Source organism: Pundamilia nyererei, unplaced genomic scaffold (assembly GCF_000239375.1).
Source record: "Pundamilia nyererei isolate P.nyererei 1_Seehausen unplaced genomic scaffold, PunNye1.0 scaffold00063, whole genome shotgun sequence".
In the NCBI taxonomy this organism is placed as follows: domain Eukaryota; kingdom Metazoa; phylum Chordata; class Actinopteri; order Cichliformes; family Cichlidae; genus Pundamilia; species Pundamilia nyererei.
In genome coordinates, this window is record NW_005187464.1 from 2,509,889 (window position 1) to 2,532,713 (window position 22,825).

At 40.2% G+C, this 22,825-nt stretch overlaps 1 long non-coding RNA gene across 1 annotated transcript; it reads left to right on the forward strand.

Annotated features, from left to right (window-relative positions):
- The first annotated feature begins 1,023 nt into the window (after window positions 1–1,023).
- LOC102193376 (uncharacterized) lies at window positions 1,024–22,676 on the forward strand. Its single transcript, XR_311791.2, has 3 exons — window positions 1,024–1,075; window positions 20,581–21,062; window positions 22,410–22,676. It is a non-coding gene; the product is annotated as an uncharacterized LOC102193376 (long non-coding RNA).
- Window positions 22,677–22,825: the final 149 nt, after the last annotated feature.

The window sequence follows — 22,825 nt, forward strand, 5'->3', positions numbered from 1 at the left end:
GACTGTCTCTATTCACAGGGGGAAGGGGAACAGTGGCTGCAACATCTTTGACCGTCTGAAGAGGGCCTTCAGTGCCTCCATCGAAACAGAGGGGGGAAGGGTTACATGAAAGAAAGCTTATTATAAGTGAACACTGGCACTCAACGCCATTGTCTCATGACGATTACACACAGCGGGCAGGCTATAGGCTAGCACAAGCCACCCTGGGAATCTATCATTTTCTTTGCAACAATAATGCAGTGATTGCAATATGGCTGCACATGACACACGAGGCGAGCGAGCTGATGTATGAGCGGTGCACACACACCTGACACACTTTTCTCTTTTTTGCCCCCCTCGCAGCTTCATAAATCTAACACATGGCATGCTGACATACATCTCACTTTTATATCCTGTATCCTGTCTCTGTCGTCTCCCCTGTGCTTTATTTCTTTCTTTCTTTATTTGTACCCACTTTGGAAAAAAGGATGTACGAAGCTATCCGGATGACTTGTGAGTCCAGGGGGATGTGTCACTCAGTGTGTGCGTTTCTTCCAGCAATGCAGCAGGAAGGGAGTTCCTTGCCGTAGACGCACAGGGGTCTGAGGACAAGTGCCAAAAGAGTGCACGTGTGTGTGTTTGCAGTAGCGCCGTGAATCTTCTATTGTTTTACAGTGACACAGTTGCTGTTTCCTGCATCATAAATCTGCATGTTCACACACACACACACACACACACACACACACACACACACACACACTCAATAACATTCAAGTAATTTATAAGTAAAATCACACCTCTTAATCACCCTAAAAAACCTACTTTACACGCATGCACAGATATTTAAAATACCTCCCCACCACTAGTAAAAAAAAAAAAAGTTACACACTATTGATCAATAATATTACACCTTCATGCATTCATTTGCTAACTTTCTGTACACACGCCTCCTTTGTCCTGCCATTGTCTTGCAGAGGAAGCCTGTGAGGAAGAGGAGGTCAGTCTTGCCCTCAGCTGGAGGGCAACATGGGGCAACTGATGGAGAGAAAACACAGGGATGGAAAGATGAGGCCAAGAGGAGATAAAGAAAGAAGAGGTAGGACCAAAAAAACAGGAGGAGGCCAGGTTTAACTGTTAGCTAATCTATGTGTACGTACACAACAAAGATCAAAGAAATAGTTCAGTTTTTGAGTTAACAAATTTCACAATATTTCGTTCTTATGTCGAGACAGCTTATGTTTGCAGGGGAACAAAACTTGTGTCAGTCTTTGTAACATATAGGTCAGCAGTCTCTCTGACACATACAAATGCACCTCTATCGCACAAGCAAGGATCTGATGGCATTATAATAGAGTCGGCTAACTGGACTGTAATGCCCTCCCTGGCACAGAAACATTCAGCTGATTAAAGCCACCACATCAATCTTTGTGTGCGTAAGCGTGTGTGTGTGATTGATACAGTATTTATATAATCATAAAGAGTTAACAGCTACCATGTTTGATGCGTGCAGCCTGAAACAAAGGAAACAGTGGCCTAATTCAAAGAATACTAGACTTTTGAAGAAGGTTTTAATGTATTTCGAGGGGGAAAAAAATCAACACAGCATTCATTCCCCCAAGAGCAATTAATCTTGTAACAGCCAGATCAGCATACGGAGGCCATAAACAATGAACCACGATTGGCTTTTGATTTTTTGATTTGCTTGTTTGTGTAAGAGGTGCAATACAGCAACGAAAGCCACAAAGCTAGCGAGCGTTTGTCAAAGACGTCTATGTTAATTATTAAAGTTGAATTCAAAGCGCTAAAGGTAAAGGTGCAAATGGTGAATTTAATGTAAAACAATGACATAAAAAGTCATACATATACTTCACAGGACCCACCTAGATATCCCACTCCTACATCAGCACCTCCATCTCTTCAGGTGGCTACTGACACAGTCTCAAACCAGCACACAGTTCTCCAGCATCCTAAAAATGTTCTTTTTGGCTGCAAGCTTCATCAAAACCCAATGTTTTGCACAGAATTTCAAATAAAAAAAGGATACCTTCAAAACATTTAGCTGTCATACAATCTAAAACACACATTTCTACCACTCTTTCATTGACGCCAATACATTTGCAATCATTGCACGCCACCCAGGTGTCGTGTCACTGAAACTGAAAACTAAGGGGCACTGTCTCTTCACTCGCTGAAACAACATAACTGATTTGACGTGAATCTGTCAAATTATTATATAGCACCTCTCCCATTTCTGCTTCGATGCATATCTTTGCTTGCACTATTGCAGCCGGACTCTGCGCACACACTGGCTCCCCTTTCTCTCCAAATGACTGAAATAACACTATTACTCTCGCCATCATCATGTCAAAACGCCTTTTAGTGTCAGTTTGTCTCAGCCAGCGTGGATGACCAGACCTACAGCTGTCAAAATTAGACCAAAAAAAAGGAAAAAGAAAATAATGTTGGTTGTAAGAAAGAACTCAAAGAGGAATCGAGGAGTAGTTGAAAAGTAAGGTGAATTCCAGAGAGGGAAGCCGTCGGGAATTTACCCTGGTTAGGCTTCTTGTCCGGTTTAGAACAACAAACCTTTTTTTGTTTTGTTTTTTTGTTAAGAGGTGTGAGTGGTATGCCAGCACAGTCACGCTTTGCTGGACCTGAAAGGAAAGAAACTGCAGCGAACTCACGGCTCTGCCCACAAAGACACCTTGACACGCACCTGTCAGAGACATCAGTGTGGTTTGTGTGCACGTGCACGGGAAAGACACAGCGAGGAGGAGACAGAAAAGGCAGCAAGCAGACAGTGCAGTGCAGCTCTGTGGGTGGCAAAGGAAAAGGATCACTGGATCTGACAGGAGCCATTTGACTAATCCAAAACAACAGCTGTAAGGTAGGGCTAGAGGGATGAAGGGGAGGAGAGGGCGGAGGGGAGGTGAGGGAAGCAGGAGGGCTGTCAGTTGAGCAGGATTTTGGAAAAAAGGGAAGTGGAATATGAAAATTAATTCCTCATGTAAGCCACAGCGGTGGTGGTGGTGGGGAGGGTATCAAAATGGTGCAAATAGTAAAATGAAAGGATTGGACACAAGAAAAGGAAAAGTGAAGGGTGAGGCGATGTAAAAGCTGCAGAAATGTGACGGGAAGGAAGCAAGACAAAGGGGAGAGAGACATGCAGAAACGGTGTAGCTAGCCTGCATCCATTAGCCTCCACACAAGGGCTTGTATCAGCACACAGGTGAAAATGATTACACACACACACACTCATACAGTACACACACACACACCATCCTCACACATACACTGGCCTTCATTAAACATCTGGTTGAATTTTGTGGAGAGAAGCTGCAGTTGGGTGGTCCTCAATCCTTGAACACATCTAGCCTGTTAACATGGCAGGCCACGGTGAGTCCATCACCTGCAGGGCAACATCCGAACATCTTAGTGTGCCCTGCATGTGTGTGTGGAGTGTAGAAGCAGCAGTCACGGCTCACTGTAGCAGTGCAAAAGCAGCTAAGAAAGAAGACTCTAAAAACTGTTAGTTTAGCATGTGAAAATTGATAGGAAGCAGGGTTATTTATTTTCATGTGGAGCAATACGCGTGACGTCGTTAGCCGTTTCTGGTGCAAACTCTTCTTCAGTTCCCAAACTCAAACAGACACTGTGGCAACACTGAGAGTTAAAAACAGCCCAAATACTTTTATTGTTATCACTATCCATAAGAAAGACAGGATTTATAAAGTTTAATGGAGTTTGAAGTTAGCATAAAGTTAGCTTGCTAGTTTCCACCTAAAGCTGATACTGAGGGATTCCTAAAACACTACAACGTGCATTTCTCCTATCTCTGCCGAATTAAATGAAGACAGAAAACTAAACAGCAGCGATGTTTATTTGGTTATTGAATTTGGCATATAATGGTGGCTGGGTACAGAGCTAGCCAGCGAATATGTAGGATGAGCTCTAACTTTAAGTGAATGTGAAGATCTCCGATGGACAAATGCAACCACAGGGGAGGAAAAAGATGCTGAAAACAGACCAAACGTCAGTCAAGAGAACACCTGAAATGATCCATCCTTAGCACAAGGTTAGTCACAAATATGCTTCTTCGTGGTTTGGATTACTGATCTGAAGCATTATATACCCATTGAAATCTTAACCTAAGGCTGCGGTGCACATGAATAGTAGTAGAGAAACCTAAAGTGACCACTATTTTTTTCAGAGGCTTATTTATATTAAATAAAACAAGATATGAAGCATTACGCATGATCAAAACACAACAAAATTAATGAACGCAGTAGGGGCTTGGGCCCAAAAGCAGACTTGAGATGTCATCACTTAACAACCAGATGACATCATCTAGCAAAGCAGAACTTGCTAATTCCCTCTGTTGAAGACGGACATTCACACGCGGCTGCTACTACATGGTGACTACTTCCATCTTTCCTATGCAGTCTAACTCCAACCCCAATGTATGGACACAGAAACCTGTGTGTCATTTGAAGACTTGGGAAGCTATGCATTTTTCCAAATAATTACATGATCAGATGAAGTTGCCGTGGCAACCTTGCCCTGCTGCACTGCCTGCCCCCCTCATCACTGCTACAATGTCTAATTTTTCAATCAGCACACACGAAAATAGTAAATGAGACGTCCTCCACCCGTGCAAGTGATAGTCCAACATGTAATCCTACCCCAAAAACAACAGCTACTTCTATAGTTTTATAGTGAGCACGGGTCCAAGCTCTTAAGACAAAATCTAGCATAAAAACACAAGAGTGATTTCTTCTCTTCTAATGCCCAACAAGAAAATAAACAACCAGTTTCACAAAATTAAACAACCGCATTTCTTAAAGAAAGAGAACGATCAATTCTAATCACTCAATCTATCAGTTCAATATCCAGTAGGAGACCCCGGAGACTTCTTTTGCATGATTTGAGCATGAAAAAGAAATACTACGCTGCTATATGCTTCATTCAAAATGTCAATTCCCAACACAAAACATTAAAAGTTGCTATCTGATGCATTTTTTTCTGTGTAGCCTTCAAAGCATATGGTGACAACCTAAAGATGGTGCTTTCAGAAAGCCCAATCCAAGGCACTGAATGCTGTCTGCTGTGCATTAAATTTAGTTGTGTGATCTATTACTACAATCTATTTAAATATGTGTATTTTAATCTGTGCCTCTCTTCATTGCACAAATTCTATTAACAAACTTGAGGTTCAGCTGGTATCCCGGCCCCTGTACATAGAGAGACAGAGGTCTGCAATCTGCAGTTCTGGGTTCTGTTTAACCCACTGAGGTTACCTCGGTTCGGCTCAGAGACTTGGCTGTGAAGCCCAGTTCTTGTGGCTTCAGCCCAAACCAAGAAAAGAAACTTGCAGAGTTTTTCTACACGTCTGGCTTCTCTCATCTTACTACCCAGTGTCTTCTCGATCTCGTTCCAGAAACCATGGAAGCAAAATTGGCGTAATCTTCTTATGCACTTCTACTGCTGTGGCATTGCTGAAATATCAGAGGGTTTTCACTGATGTATGCTGAAGCTTCATTTTTGATGGGATCAGGCCGTGTTTGGGCATGAATATGGTTTGGGGCAAAAAGACGTGAATGAAAGGGAATGAAAACTGACAGAGTTAAACAGTCGAAGGTGAAGAGCTAATGCGGTGGGCAGCCAAGGAAAGACCAATGTGGTCGGTGTAACTATCAGGCTGTAGTGTTTGCTCGGTGAAGTCAGAGAAAAGCACTACTGTCTGTATGTCAGTGATCTAATATCAAAAGAAGAAACAGACAAATGCAGAGGAGCATGAAGTCAAACAGCTTTTATCGTTTTGCATTGTAAGGTAAAGACTGCAGAGTATTAACCAAAATATAAATAAATTCAATGATCCACTATGAGCAAGCACTTGGAAACAGGGGGAAGAAAAGCTAAACCACTCTCAGACTGCGGCCATGTGCCCCGACACTCACATTACATCATTTTAAATATTACATGCAATAAGCATTAGACACATCTATTATTTTAAAGGCCATAATGCTTAAATTATTTTCTAAAGGTTTAGCACACACCACATCGCATCTTACCTGAACGTCTAGTCATGGACTTTTCTTTAACGTCACTTTAGAAACTTTAAACACGCCTTTATGTCTGATTGGCTGTCAGCTCCTCAGTAACCCATACAGGGCAGCTCCTGCATCATGCACCTAATTAGCAACAGATGCTGCACTGACCTCAGAGACTTCCTGGAAACGCAAATTTGTCAAAATGAAGCAAGAAAACGACAGAGCAGCAGTTTAGGTAAATGTAACATATAGGACACGCACACGCACGCACCAGCATACAGACAAACACAAACTGGCAGCCAAGGCACACTGACACACATGTCCCTTCACTTTGTGGACACAGCCACACTTTGGGTTGTACAACATGGGATGCACACAATAAACAATTGCAAATACAAACACATACATATCTACACGATATCTGGCGTTGACCACAAAAACACACATTTACGACTTCTAACTTCACTACAAGTGCAAAGTAAGTCTACGTTATAATTGCATCAGTATGATCCCTACTGATAAAGGATAGGCCAGATATTAACCAGGCGATATAAACAGAAGAAACACTGAAGAAGTATCTGGCTGAATGGGGACAGAAATAATTAAATAACCTAGGCTAAAACAAAAATGTTAATAATTGCCTTTAAAAAGGGAAGCTCTGACTGGCTAAATCTTTATCTGACATTACGTTTCAGGAAAAAAAAAACCCAACAATAAATCCCTGCAGCTGAAATTTTATCTTCAAAAGATAAAAACTACAAAAGTTTGTTTTTTGATGAAGGACAATTTCCTGCCGATGTAATGACGGAGCATTTAAAACACAGCTTGCAAAACAAATCATGTTCTGACTTTGGCTTTGCTCCAGAGGGGCTTTTTTTGTGTGCTTGTCGGCCTTTAAACGATAACACCAAATAATTTGATGTGTGATTTACTGCAGCGGTAAATCCTCACTGAGAACCACATTGCCCTCTCATCCATCTCCCATCTTTCTTTCTGCAGTACCGGAAGCAATCACACTATCTTGGTGACGAACAAGCAGCCTGACCGCATGATATCACCTCTTTAGGAAAACAAGAGGGAACGCGTGCCAGTTGCGCTCACATGCGATCAATTATTTTACGTTGAAGTCAGGCTGGGGGGAAATTTTCAGCCATTAGCCCTTTAGTGCAGGGATCATACCGAGGGTAATAGTGACTAAACACTGAATAAACACATTTGGCTAATAGGTCATTCAAACCTGAAGGGGAGAAGTTGGGGTTGCTGATTGGCTCGAAGGTTGTTTTAAGTAGGCCGACTTATTCTGAAGTGCTGAAATGGGAAAGACAAAAGGCAAAGAAAGCAACACAAACACTTTATAAAACAGCTTGTGGCATTTGGTTTTTGTTCAGTCTGTCACATGAAATTACAGCAAACACTGTAAATCACAGTTTCAAAGGAAACAAGTGACACATATGAGCCACACTGCTGACTTACAATTAGCAATGTGTGTGTGTCAGCTTTAATAGCATTTAAGGAAACACAGGCACTTCGACGCACACAGTTCCTGCCTGGATTTCTGGATCGTTATTCATTTTTTAAATTATGCAGTGCTGTAAAGGGGAGAATGCTTCAACATCTGGGACAACAAAACACAGCTGCACAGGAATAAGCAAGTTAATTTGTTCCTGAAACTGTCAGACAATGACAGATATAATAGTTACCTATCTATTGTTCCACGCAAGTATATTTAAAGCATTTCTGTGTTTTAAGCAAATCCATTTCATTAGCGTAATAAAGACTATAAAAATGTTCAGTGCCTCAAAGTTATTATTAATGATCAATATAATAATGATAACTATTATATCATTGAGTTATGTCATGTTATTATTTAGTTCAATTCATAAGCTGCTTAATATTGCATGGTAAAGACCCTATGTTATTAAAAAAAACAACAACAGTCACACAACCCTCTAAGAGAAAGCACTTGGCGACAGTGGGAAGGCAAAACTTGCTTTTAACAGGAAGAAGCCTCTGGCAAAATAAGGTTGGACCAACACCATACAATCAAAGAACATAGTACTAAACAGTTTAAGAAACAGCTTAATGTCATCATCATGTATTAAATGCATGAAAAGGGGCTTTACTTATTAGGCAGAAAAGGAGCAGATGAGATATATATGATGGAATCTGTGTTATAAATCCACATCCTTAATCCTGTAGCTGGTCTAAGTAACCTTATATACTCTTTACTTTTAAAAACCATGGTTTATTCTGTGCCAAAGCTCTTATGTCTGCATTGTATAAATGTATTGAACATTTTAAATGTAAATGATATAGTTTAAAATAGGTTCACCACTGCAGGTTATTTAATTTAAATGCAGACAGCATTTTTTAATGTGTGGCTATTATAAGATTTATAAAAGTTAAAGATTTTTGTTTAGCCTTATATATGGGGCTATGTTGGGCATATGACCTAGACCTCAGAGAGTTAATTGTTTAATAGCCTATGTAACATTTTCATATTATTCTTTTATAGTCTGCTAGCTTTACATTGTCCCAGATGTTTCCAGTAATATTCAGTCACACTTTTAGAAGAACTCATTACATTTCATTCAGTGTAACCACACATTACACATTACAGTGCCCCATCCGTTGACATGGTTTATCCTGAGATACTTTTTACACTGGTGATGGTGGTGAGTACCCTCTGTTATTTTTCCCCCCGCTATAGGTGCACATAAACATATCCACAAACTGCTTTGGGCGATGTATGTGCAGGCTAAAGCACAACTACTTACCTAATTAACACAGGCTGAAGGTTCCCCCTCTTACTCCATCACCTTTAACCTCAACATAAGAACCGACTACTCAACAGAAAACCTCTATTATGCTGATTCTGGGGTTTTTAATAAGTCACCAATATCTGCATGTTGTATTTACACTGTTGTCTCCATTCATAAGATTATATTTTTTAATTTTTTTTTTTATAGAAATATATCCACAGTGCGCACTCTCTCTCTTCCCATCAGCCTCTCTGTTTTTTTCCCCGCCCTCCTCTCTCGCTCTTACTGTTTATTCTTCTGGTGGTGTAGCAGGCCCCAGAGCCCAGAGGCAGGTCGTGTTCTCAGGGAAACAGCAACTCTCTACAGAGCTGATATCAAAATAGTTTAAAATGTGAATTGTCTGATAGTTCCCAGTGAGTGCAGAGCCGAGCCAAACACTTCCAGATCCCCGTTCCAGGAGAATGTAAACAGAGCCGGGGCTGTGAGAGAGCAAGTGAACCTGCTGTGTTCTTGTCACACAATATAGCTCAGACCGATCTGCTTGGTTTGGTTTACTAGGACCAAGGTTTCCAAACACCCCACCCCGCCCCTCCTTTTATTTTTAAGTGATTTGTTATTTGCACAAAGAGTCAAGGATGTGTTTGGGTGGTGACTCTCAATGGGGGAAATATTTTGTCAGGGCTAGAGTGCTGAGATGAACCAGATATCCTTGAATAGTGTCAATGTTTCATCACTTTCATGTTTCAAATTAAAAATGGTAAAAATCCGAAGTTGTTTCTGCTGACAGAAAGACAGGGAAAAAAAGTCTGGATTTTTGGGTTGCTTGGTTACAGACAATCAATTACAACGTGGAAGATTAAAAATAGAAGATGGAAAAATATAAACCTTATATATAAAATGTGTTTAAGGTGCCCCATTCAAGGTGCAATTTAACATGTTAAAACAAAGAATGATAGATAAAAAAGAACAAAATAGCACACATATATATAACATAGTAATGAAAAGCCAACAATACAACAACAACAAAAAATACTGTGTACAACATATACTAGCTATGGCAAGTGTAAATAGTCCAGGTGTTATAGGGAGTTGTAAAATTTGATGCTCACAGGTATTAGGAATCATTTCCTGTGGTTGCTGATCGTGCTCCTCTAACTGTCCAACACATCATGGAGAGGGTGTGGGGAGGATTCCCAGTGCTGTTCCTGAGTAGATTTCTTTCTTTCTGGCCCTGCCATCAGAGAGTCAAGCTCCACACCCACAGTGGTATTTGTTACTGAATGGATAATGTCAGTGTCTCTAGGTCAAGCTGTTTGTAAGCAACTCATTCTCTCCCATCAGTCCTTTCCCATATGGAAAAGAAATAGTAAAAACTTATATGTGATTACTCATCAAAGTGGCCACTTTCTCATTACTTTCATATATTGTTTTAGTAAAGTATCCAAAACATACAAGTTTCATTTATATAATTTTTTAAGGGATCTTATATCTGTTTTCACTCTTATATGCTTTTCATACAAGTTTCACACAAGACAGATACAAACTTTATAAGATTTATATGTATCTTCTCCATATGGGTTTCTACATATGTGATTTTCCTACTTTAAAATAAAAAAATCTAAATGCTTAAAACACTACTAAAAAATCTGAAACCCTGTTTTCGCTGAATAAGATGGTAAAGACAAAATATAACTGTGATAAGTGTAAAGATGTTATCAAAGTGCAAAAACATGTAAATACATTTAAAAAAACTGATTTCATTTCTAAAAATATGTCAGTTCTATTTATACATGAATGCAAATAAATACATAATTATTTAGTAGTATTTATTATGTATGATAAATAAATAGCCAGACTTGTGTGATTCACTGTAATTATGAATACAACAGTGAAACAGTAAGTGTAGCACTTAGAATTTTACACAAGTTAAAAAAAAAGATAAAGTTCTGCATAAATGAATGAATTCACTCAAAAATTCACTACACTAAACTCAGAAAAATAAAACAAAAATGTTACACTTCCATAAAATATAGAAAATAAAGTCTTCAATTCACAGATGGGGTAAACTGCCAGAAACAATCGAGCTTGCACTACAAATGACCCCTAACATGGAAAATTCAATGATCTCCAGCTGTTAGCTTGAAAATCCCCAAAATATCATTTGATTTATTCTGTGTGTGTCTCTGTGTGTTTGTTTTCGTTTGGGAGTAAAATATCTAAATCCAATGTGTATTTTCAGTGCATTTTTGATTTGAGGGTTTTATTGATGTGCTGGAAGATGTAATATTTGTGCATCTTTGCAAAACATGCCAGCATGCAGAAAGGGCACATCTTGCATGATGCTTAATTCTCCCTTTAATTTGTTTGCCCGTTTGTTAGTTTGTGCAGAAATCCAGTCTTTGTTTGTCGAGCAGGTAGAGATGCCAGCATGGAGTTACACAATGTGCTGCATTTGAGGTCGATTACATTATCATCATCATCACGTCCAGTTCTGCGATGTGTGTTTGAGGCAAATGCAAAACTTGATCCATTGATTTTTTTCATGTGGTTACTTTAAACTATATGTAATTTCTGAAGGTAGTTTTCACGTGCAAAAGTTGATATTTGATTTCTTTCATTGTTCACTGACAAAGAAAAGCTGTGCCCCCGCTCTTGTTTAGATATGTATTTATGTCCTTCTACTTGCACTGGGTATGTGCAGCACTTCTAATGTTTCTACTCGAGATCACTAAATACAAATTAATGAATTTTTTTTTTAACAAGGAAAAAATTAAACACGGAAAACAAAATTGTTCACAAGCATGTTTGCATGTTGGGCGTTTCTGGGCTCTGCCTGAATAAGCAGTGGAACTTTCCAGCGTTTCTTTTTCCTTATTTATTTTTTGTCTGTGTTGTTTTCTCAGTATTGCAATGCATCACTTGACATTACCCAAGCAAGTTTGAGCTGCAGCGCATCAGCTGAAAGCAATTTGGTCCAGAGCGCAGCTGCCAGGCGGATAAGACTTTCCTTCTTTCGTTTACTTTGAAATGTTCCTTTTTTTTTTCAACATCCAAAATACACAAGGCAGCCAAATTGCTGACATCTGTGCGAGGGGGCAGTGAGACTCCTGCATTCTTTCATGCCCCACTATGCAAAACTCCACATTGTTTATTTAAAGAACACTGAACACTTTAGCACTATTAAGAAACATGTCATATAGTAAACTAAAGGTTTCCTCTCAGGAAAAATCCCTGTCAGTTTATTTTTCCTTTGCATAAAGTTATTTTAGTTTTGACTCACAAACTGCCTGCATTCACAATTAAGCAAAAGTGTTGTAAGCGCGGGATGCTAACGAGCTAGGAAAACCTGGAAGTGGTGTGATTATTTATGTGTTGATGCGCGGACAGGTGGGATAGCAGGACTGGGCTGTCTCCTTCTCACTTCCTGGCGATCTCTCGAATAAGATGACACCACAGAGAAGACGGTGAGTAAAGCTGGTGTTTAGTTTTTAGCTTTTCTCTTGTTTTTAGCTTGGGCTGCACAATATGCAAAGATTATGTTTCTGGGAAAACAAAAAATGAATCAGTGTGTCTTCGAAACCTACCCAACAGCAAAGTGCAGAGTGTTCAATCACAGCAGGAGTCTGCTTCAATGCAAGTGTAAATTGAAGATGATGTGTCAGGACTGTATTTTGAGATGTCATGATCTTAGTGGAAGACAAAGAGTGAGACAGAGGGGAACGTAAGGGCGAAGAGACATCGAAAACTGACAACTAAACTTAGGATGATAGCCAGAGGACGGCCTGTGCGTCAGTGCAGGCGAGGTGGTCTGTGGGAGGAGGGTGTGGACGCGGGGAAAGAGAGTAGGGAGGACCCACTGTGACTGATAGCCCACCGGGGCCTCAGAGTGGACCGAAACTGGGAACAGCTAACCTATCTTGACATGCGTAGGAAACCCAAGACTTTCTGAGCCCTCTGTCAGATAGGAACCACCCACAGGAGCCCTGCCACAACTGTGTAGCCCGAGCTGCTGCGCGTCTTTTTTAACTAGCTCTGTTTAGATGAACACACGGCGGAGGAATGCTGCAGTATACCTTGCAGAAACCGCAAGCACAACAGAATTAGGGCGACTTCCCAGGGAAATCCATGGGAATGAGACAGCTTTGCCTACTAGCAAGATCATAACTGTGTGTGTATGAGTCTCAGTAAAAGTCCCTTTGATGCCGTGGTGCTGTCAGCAAGCAGTCAATAAGAGCTGACAAGGGCGAAGCGCCTCCGAGGTGGTTTTGGGTCATGTTTAGTTGGTGGGTATTACTGTAGTAGTCATACCAAGATTTGAAAGAAAGTGAGGAACCACTCGATTCAAATGCGATGGTCAGTATCAGTTGTCACCCATCCCATACATACCAGCAGTAGATGCGCGGCGCTGACTCAGCAGGCTGTTGTTATTAACTGCAGTGATAAACAGACACAGATAATGTAGGAGACCTCTAGTGGCTGTACATAGAAGTGCATGCAAAATCTCAGGTTGAAAATATAGTTGTAAGCTTTGCATTTTAACCCAAACTGTGATCTTTTCCAAAAACTAACCGAGCAGTTCGGACCCCTAAACATGACCAAGCCCTCTTTACATTCTTTTATATATTTTTTTTACCTCCACCTAACCACGTTTAGTTTTAGTGGGTAAAAGTAAATCATCTATTTCTGCTGACTGAACCCAACCAAACACCACATGAAAACAAACATTCAAAGATTTATGTTGCATACTTGCAACACCAATTTCACCACCCAGAAACTTTCACACCAGCAAATAGCAAAACTACTTCCTTCCAAAGAGCAACAACCAGAATTTAGCAACAGCAGCCTTTTCAGATCTTAGGATTGTGGTTTTTAAAACGTGCCTCTATGCCCTCACCTGTTTTTGTTCTTGAATAATATCACACTAGCTGTCCACAAACAACAACATGACTGGCTTGTTTTCTATGTCTCATTGTTACGCTGTCAGGAGAATCCACAATCCACGTGAAGCTCTCAGTTTACACACTTTCACGACAAGGCGTCAAGTAAATTTGTCACCGGAGCTGAAATATTTGGTCATCCGGCACAAATTTGCTTCAGCTTCAGTCTTTTTATGTAATTATGTCACGTGCTAAAATATTGCCTCATTTTTGTTTTAGTCACGACCATTGACTACAGTCAATGGTCACAACATTAGGTCATTTCAGTGAAAGGATGTGTTACATCAAAATACAACTAGGGCTGCCACGATTAGTCGACTAATCACAATTACATCGACTATCAAAATCGTCGACGACTGATTTAATAGTCGACGCGTCGTTTGAAGCTTTGTAAGATCACAAAAGACGCAGGAATAAATAGTAGGATTTAAGAGTGTAATAACGGACTGTGTCCCAGAATTCGTAGCGCAGCCCAGCTCAGTTTCCAACAATGGCAGCAGCTAGTTAGTTTTAATATTACTCTTATTATTCTTTTTGGGCCACAAAATAAACGTTTAACATATTTTCAGGCGAGAATGTAGCTGTGTAAACCTCAAATATCTGCTCAGTTTATCAAGACACCACATATTTTCGGAGACGTCTGTTACCCACTAGCTCGAGTGTTAGCCGGGGTTCAAGGCTCACTAGAGCCGTGAGAACACCGGACTCCCGGCAAATCGTTTTCAAACCCACCGCCGTCTTTCGCTACTCAGGTTAAACATGTAATATAAGTCACTTAGATAACTTAAAAATGTTATTGTTTGGCTTTTTTTAGTATTTTATTTGTTCCTGAGTAAATCGGTTTGGCTGAGATTAAAGTTATAGTTTTTACACAGCTGACTAAACGTCAAGCAGACAGCTGATTATCAGAAGTGTGAGATGCTCCAGAATATACTCCGGTGTCCTGTTATATTTTAGAAAGCAAGGAGTTTATTAAACTTCACCGAAACAATCTGCAAATTTCATTAAAATTTAATAAACTACCATCTTGTCTTTATTTTTAGTTAGCACATACTTTAAACAGTTAAAGCTGTAAACTAATGATAGTTATATAAGAGCAGACTCATGCTGGTGCAATAAGCCGTACGTTTTACGTCCAATGGATGCATGATCTGATTAGTCGACTGATCGCAAAAATAATCGGTGACTAGTCGACTATCAAAATAATTGTTTGTGGCAGCCCTAAATACAACCTTCTCACAGTAAAACGTGAGTGTCCCACAATTCCTTTTAACGCCTAAGAGTTCACAAATCAGACTACAATTCCCAGCTTACTTCAAAGTAAAACATACTAAAGAAAACTACAAATAGTGATTCTCATCAGGGGCAGATTTGGGGACTCCGTGAGATTTAATTTTAATACAGTCTGTTAAAAACTGTCCATTTCACCGAAGAGATTCTGACATGACAGTCGGAAGAGCACAGGTGTAACCGACTGAATTAATCACGGCTGAAGTCTGTTTGAGTTTCAGTTGGATCGCTGTCACACTTTCATCACACTGTCGTCACTTTTATTCATAAGACTGTGCTCCAGTGCAACACAAATCAAAACACGAACAACCAATAACACAAAGGAAAGAATGAGGAAAGGGCGGAGATGGACACACACTTGGCCATCATTCAATCTATTTTGGCTGACAGCGAGAGAAGGGGTTTTGGGGGGTTTTTGCTTCCTTTTTTTCAGACCGACGTTGGGACACAAAAAAATATGAGACAGAGCAAATGACGACAGCATGGAGAGGAGAGGGTATAAAAAGGATTGGATGTTGGCACGCAGGGAAAAGCAGTCTGCGGTAGACTTGTAAATAGCCGGAGGGACAGAGGGATGGAGGAATGGAGCTATCAGCAGAGAAGTGATGAAGGTCTGGGATCGGGCCAAGATAAACACAAGCCAGCCCAGAAGGAGCTGCAGCAACACACACACACACACACACACACACACACACACACACACACACACATTTATGACCAACAGCACATACATGTACAAATGCACAAACACCCAAACACATGAGGCTGCTAGCACTTTATATCCATCATGCACTTACATGTACACAAACACACCCATGCATGCACGTATGAACACACACACACACACCTGCAGAAAAATAAACAGTTATGTATGGCTCCCCGACCACAGCTTCTTGAGTGTTAAGCTGTGTGACAACAGGCCGGGCTGTCATTTTGACATCTCATTTCATCACATAGTTCACATTAGTCCATTTGCTCAGATACCACAGAGTAAACACGAAGCCAAAAGAAATGGTTGGAGTTTTATTTTTAAACACGACGAATAAACAGACTCAAGAGTTATTTGAGCCTTCAGAAAATCCCTCTTCGTTTTTGGCAGTCATTTAAATCCAGCTTGGAGAAAGAACCTTGTCCTTTGTAATTACCATAAATCCTCAAAGAAGAAAAAGTCAGCGGTGTCCTGAAGATTTAATCATAACGCAGGGACATTGGGACATTTTTTTTTTGCCGCTACTGTTAATGTGCACGCATGCGTGCTTCTTTCTTTTTTCAGTGTATTTGTTCAAATGTGTTCAGATGTGTGTGACTGAGTTTCATTAGCGTGCTGTGAAGCGCAGGCTCTCCTGCTCCGTCTTGTCTCCAACTGACTAACATCTCGAGTGAAACCTTAAAAATCTGCTAAATGTTATCTTAAGCGTGGCATTCAGAGGCAAAACTGCAGTGTGAAAGAGCTGCTGCGAAGCGTGTCGCGCTGGAATGCAAAACACAAGTCATGGTCATCGTCCTGTCACCGCACAGGTTTGAACTGCGAGGACCTACGCTCATTTTTAACTGCAGTCTGTTAAATTTCCCTTAAGCATGGCACTTAATGGTGACTGCTGTGTGAAACAGGGGGCAATGATCATGTATCCATCTATCCTACAGAAATAAAGATTAATCAGATGCTATTTAAAGATTCAGTGTTATTTTTTTATCGTTTTGATCGTTAACTCGGTTTTCCTGGGTCTTTTCACGTGTGTTATGAATAAATCTTCTTTTTTTCGGTACCGGTACTAATTTTATTTTGTTGTATTTATGCAAAATATTGTCGAGCATAAACCGGTCCGTGGCGCAAAAAAGGTTGGGGACCGCTGCTAGAAAGTGTATAATAGATTAATTAATCTACTATGACATAACCTGTAAGAGCCTTGAGCTGAGCATTTATCACCATATTGGTTCACTCAAATCGAGCCAGGTGGGGTCTGTGAAAGCAAGAGGTGGGAATCACCTTATGATGATACTCAACTCTCAGAACAATACTATAGCACTTTAATGCAGAGTATTACAACAACATATGTGATGAAGCATGTGAAAGATGAGGATTGTGCACAAAAACACTCAAGCAATGCAAATATTTCTCAAACATACGTCTGAATAATGTAGTTTACTGAACAGTTTTTGATGAATAAACTGCAATTAACCAGTGCACTATTTTTCCCTAAATACTCATCCAGCACAACTCTCAAATATGAGGGTAAACCCACCGTGCTTAGCACAGCCACAAACTCCTACAGGTGGAATCTGGACAGTCACCTTTGGTGATGCTGCAGACTTTTCCATCTTTAGACTGTGGCGATAACGTGCTGTAGACTGTGATGGTGTGTCAGTTTCTTGAAAACCTTGCAGAGATTTTATCAGAAGTGTAATCGTTTATGAACGTGCTACAAGTGACTATCTATTATACATAATAGTCACTAAACCACAATAATTTGTGAAATATACACCTGACATCTTCATATTAAACATTTATAGAAAATAAAGACAGAAATATGGCTTCTATTCAGAGTCTAGTTAGAGGAAAATTTTAATATAAAAAAACTAAAATTCTCGACCGGGTTGGTTTTTGCATGGAGTCTACATAGTTGTGACATATTGCAATGTATTACCGTTTTGTTTTTTTTTCAGGTGAAAATTATGTAAACTTTGTTCTGTTCCTCTCACTTCAGTAATTTTTATTCCTTCAAAATGGGATTATCAAACACACACACACTGACCAACACTGTTACTGAAACCTATGGTAAACCTGAGAAAGTGAACTGTTCAACTCTTCAAAGTTTAACTTAAGTGGAAGCAAAAATGTGTGAGTTATGATACTATTAAAAGTATTTAGTCTCTAGTTTTCTGTGAGATATGAATGCACAGTCAGTTCACATGTCACAATTTAACGCAGCTCTTCCTGCTGTACTCAGGCTTTGCTCAGGTTTTCGTTAGCCCGGGTACGGCTGTGCTCGTGCAGCTCTGTCACATACCTGCATTTGATTGTTCCAGTGGGAAAAAACGTATTTCCCACATCATTTTATTAAATTTGCCTAAATGCAGTTGATGGATTTTTATTTTCACTCTGAAGTGTAAGGTAGTTTTGTCAAGCTAAGTGTGTCCAGTGTTGGTTGGTTTCTCGGTTGATTTAACGTTAGCTTTGCTGTGACTGGCTAACGTTAGCTTAGGATGGTGGGACGTAAGATAAACCTTCATTTTTGTAGTATAAAGGTTGCTTTCATATGACACTTCTTGCAAATCCCACGTGACATGTCCATCTCATTTGTTCCACAGGTTTGTGATTTAAACCTGGACAGCACTTTTTTCAAATTTCTTTCTCCAAAGCCTCCATCTTTCTTCCTTCCATACACTGACCTCATGTCACTCACTAGAAAAACTCAATAGCATCTGCTGGTAGAGTTAAAAGGTAATTCATTTTATTATTATAGTACTAAAAACGTATTTCCAGTTTATATATAAAGATATCAACATTTGGTGTCCCTGTGTTAATAAAATATTGATATGTAAAATATTGCAATGCGATGCTGGGAACCCCTATGAACCACATCTCATGTCCATCCTATATCCTTTTTATCACTGATGTATGTGAAATATTTATTTATTAAAAAGATGAAAGATTTCCAAACCAACCTGGCCCTGTGTGACAGTCATTGACATCTATCAGTCGGGAAAGGTTTGCAGTACAAAGTCATTTCTAAGGCTTTGACACTCAGGTGAACCACCATGACAGTCATTATTTACAAATGAAGAAAAACTTGGAACAGTGGTGAACCCAGGAGTGACTGGCCTACGAAGTTACTCCAGGAGAGCATCAATGACTCGTTTAGAAGGTTAGAAAAAAAAACCCTGAAAAACAACTAAATACACCATTTACCTCAGTTTCAGTCAGAGTTCATGATTCAACAATAAGAATGAAATTAGACAAAAATGGCATCCACGGTACAGCTCCAAGGTAAAAATCATTGCCCACCAAAAAGAACATAAAGGTTGGTCACATGTTTGTCAAAAAAACAGAGGAAAAAAAACATTCTGAAGAGCCCAAAGACCTTTGGGAAAGTATTCTGTGCACTCATGAGACTAAAGTTAAACTTCTTGGAATTTTTGAGTCCCGTTACCTTAGGAGTAAAACTATACAGCATTCAATAAAAAGATCAGTCAAACATGGTGGTGGTAGTGTGATGAGCTGGGGCTGCTTTGCTGCTTCAGGACCTGGACGACTTGATGTAATTGATGGACACATGAATTCTGCTCTCTCCAAAAAAATCCTGAATCCTGATTTCTGGACATCAGTTTGTACATGAAGCTGAAGTTCACTCAGGTTAATTTAGACAGTTCTGCAAAGAAGAGTGGACCAAAATTCCTGCACAGCCATGTAAAAGACACATTGCCAGTTATCACAAATGCTTAATTGCAGTTCTTGCTGCCAAAGGTAGCACGACCAGTTATTTGGTTTAGGAGGCAAAGATTTGTTCACAAAGAGCCAAGTAGGTTTATTTCCTTTTAATAAATAAAATCATCATTTAAAAACTGTATTTTGTATTTGTATTTATGCAACAAATATTACAATTTGTGTGATGATCTGAAGCATAACAAATATGACCGAAAATAAGAAATCAGGAAGGGGGAAAATCCTTTTTCACCTCAAAACAAATGAATTATTTTGCAGCTGAAATTTTCACCCTTAATGGCACTTAAAGACTTGAAGGTTGCAGAAACAAACCCAACAGCCCTCACTTACTAAGATCTTATTCTCGTGTAAAGCTGCCTGCATAGCTCCTCTCAGAAAACACAGTTATTAAAAAATAACAATGTCTGCAAGTGCATGTATGTGCGTGTTTCCCGGGAAATTTACCCCTTTGATGCTCTCAGATTAGTAATCCCCCTGAGTTGTGGTTGTGAATGTGGTGGTGGTACTTGTGACCTGGTGGGTGGGTGTTTTATACTGCAACCTGCATGCTAGTTCAAAGCCCCCTGTGCAGTACGAGGGGGATAAGAGGACACATGAAAGCAGCACTTGACAACATATACCGTCTAAAAGATCACAGGGCCAAATAGCAAGAAAGGTGCACCAACATAAACAAATCAAACACACCTACATTTTAGTTTGTCCATTGAAGTGCACCCACATGTTGGGGGCTCTTAACGGCACTGATGTAGCAGATGTATCAAGCAAGATAAGTACTTTGGAGGGTTACTGACGCAAAGGTTTGCAACTTGCTAATGTACTACAGAGAACATTAGCAATTTTTCCAATTTTTGGAAAATAATTCACATATCTCTTGACTCGTTATACATTTGTTATCTTTTTTGGTTTTTTGCAGAAAATAGATGTTGGCCTGTTTGAAAGCGTCCTCATCATTTTTCATATATCCATCTAGTGTGTCAAACCTGACACTCGACAGCAGGAATACAGTGACATTTATGTCTTCTGAACAAGCCAGGTTGTTTGAGTATTTTAGCACACTGAGCTCCCAGGCGGGCTGTAGCTTTATGAAAGCCCTGTATTGTATTTCTTTCCTGTGCCAGAGCCCGTTTCCTGTGGCGGTGCTGTGTCAAACAACGATGACCCTCTGCTTCCTGCAAGTCGCATGTAGACAGGCCTGCCACGAGCCCTGGGGCCTCACCGTCAGCCGCCGAACAACCTCCAAGCCCCTGCTCTGTCTGTCTGTTTTCAAGTCGTTTGCCACCTTGCCCTTTCTGGATCTCACTTTTTTTTCTCCCACTTCATGTTTCCCTTAATTTCTTGCCTCCCTTTAACTGTTTTTTTATTTCTTTTTCTTCTCTCATCTCTCTTGCACCTATCTCTTCCCCTCCATGCCTAATTTATCACTTGCGACCTCCTGTTTCTCCTTCGTGTTTCCCTGTATCTACACCTCCTTTCCTTTTTGTATCCCTTCTTCCCTCCTCCCTTTGTCCCGCCGTCCAGGTCAGAAGATGGTCTGTCAGACGTTTCCTGTGCAAGCCGCAGTGCCAGACCACACCTCGTGAAGGGGATTTCTGCAGCTAAAGTCAGTGACGCCCCATAGAAACGCAGAGACACGCACAGTCATGTTTGCACATACAGTCATTTGATAAAGTAAAAACTTCTTATGGAAAATTGTAGCTTTTCTTAAGAATATTTGGACAAGTAGATATCTGATCCGCCTTTAAACAGGACCTTCAGTTAAAGGTATCAGCGTATCAGAACTCATCCACAAGGAAACTATCAACATGTTAGATTCTCCAAGATGTTTGTGAGTTTAGTGGACATTTGAAATCCTCCCACGTTCCTCTGAAATGCCATTCTGGGTTCTGCTTAGGCCTTTCCACAGTGGATCTGCCAACTCTTCTTTTTGGGACATTCCTTGGTGGATTTCCTAATGTGATCTGGATAATTACCCTGTTGAAATGTGCCTGTCTGGTTCAACTTCAGCTTTCAAACAGCACTCTTTGATATGATGCACAATTCATAGTCAAATCTGTAAATGCGCTCTGCCCAGTCAGTTAGGCAATAAAGCAACCCCAAACCATAACATTTTCACCACCATGCTTCATAGTTGATTTGAGGTTCTTCCCCTGAAGAATCGCCTACGGTCTGCATCGAGCTGGTCTAACGTCACTGCGGACAAAACTCTAACATCCATCTGTCCAAAGTACATTATTTAGAAACTCTAGTTTTGCATGTACTTACACAGAACCCATCACACCAGTTTCCTCCAGGCACTTGAATAAGATCATGACAAATATTGAAGATTTCTTTTTGCATTAAATGATGTGCTAAGTCACTTCTGAATACCCTTTTAGTCACTCAAGTCCCTGCAATACTGCATATTAATAATTCTTGCATTCTTTATCTTTTTTTATATCTTTACATTTGAGTCTTTATTCATCTCGTTTGCACACTGTGGGCCAAAGATGGAACTCTTATTTTGTCCTGTTTATATGGCAATACTGACTTTGATAGTTCTTACATGGAAACTGTTAATTGCAAATAAATGGGAGATCTTATCACAGTCATAGGTATCCAGAAGGGCCCCCCCCCCCAGTGAATCCTTTTGCTATCATACCTAGCTTTTGGCATGATAGCATCACACTCTTCAACGTCAGAAAGAAAAGCAGACTGTAGATGTCAGAAGTTTAAGTAAGAGATCGTAGGGCCTGTGATTTTGACTTACTTTTTCCAAGCCCCTTGGAAAACTATACTCAATAAGCAAGAAAACGGATTTTGGTGGGGTGTATGCAAGGGATTATTTTTTACATGACTGCATTCAGTGTTTCTGTACACACAGAAAGAATATGATTGTTTTGGGAAATGGGATCCTACTGTGCTGAAATTGTTGTGTGTAGGATAAAATGTATCCCGCACCACACTGTAGATACGCTTGGATCCTGGACACCATCCCAGTCATACGTGAGCACGTGTGTGTACATTGGCACAGTCTTCCATGTTCCACAGACCAGCGGGCCACTTTCAATAGGCTTCTCACCTCCTTCCACTCAAGGTCATGAACACGTGCGCCGGCAGCAATAAACACACTTCACCGTGCATCTCTGAAAATTACCCTTCTGGTCTTCTTCCAGTCCAGGTCAGAGGCAGGAAGTGAGCCGAGAGAAAATGAGGAAGCAGCAGCAGCGCTCTCTTGCTTCAGGTAGTGACCCTGAACCCTGACCTTTAACCTCACCTTGAATCACTCTGACAAAACACAGACTTGCAGCTCCTAATAACCTTAAAGTATATATATTTTTAAAAGTCAGAAATGCTTAAGATGTTAAAACACATTAGTAATATTAA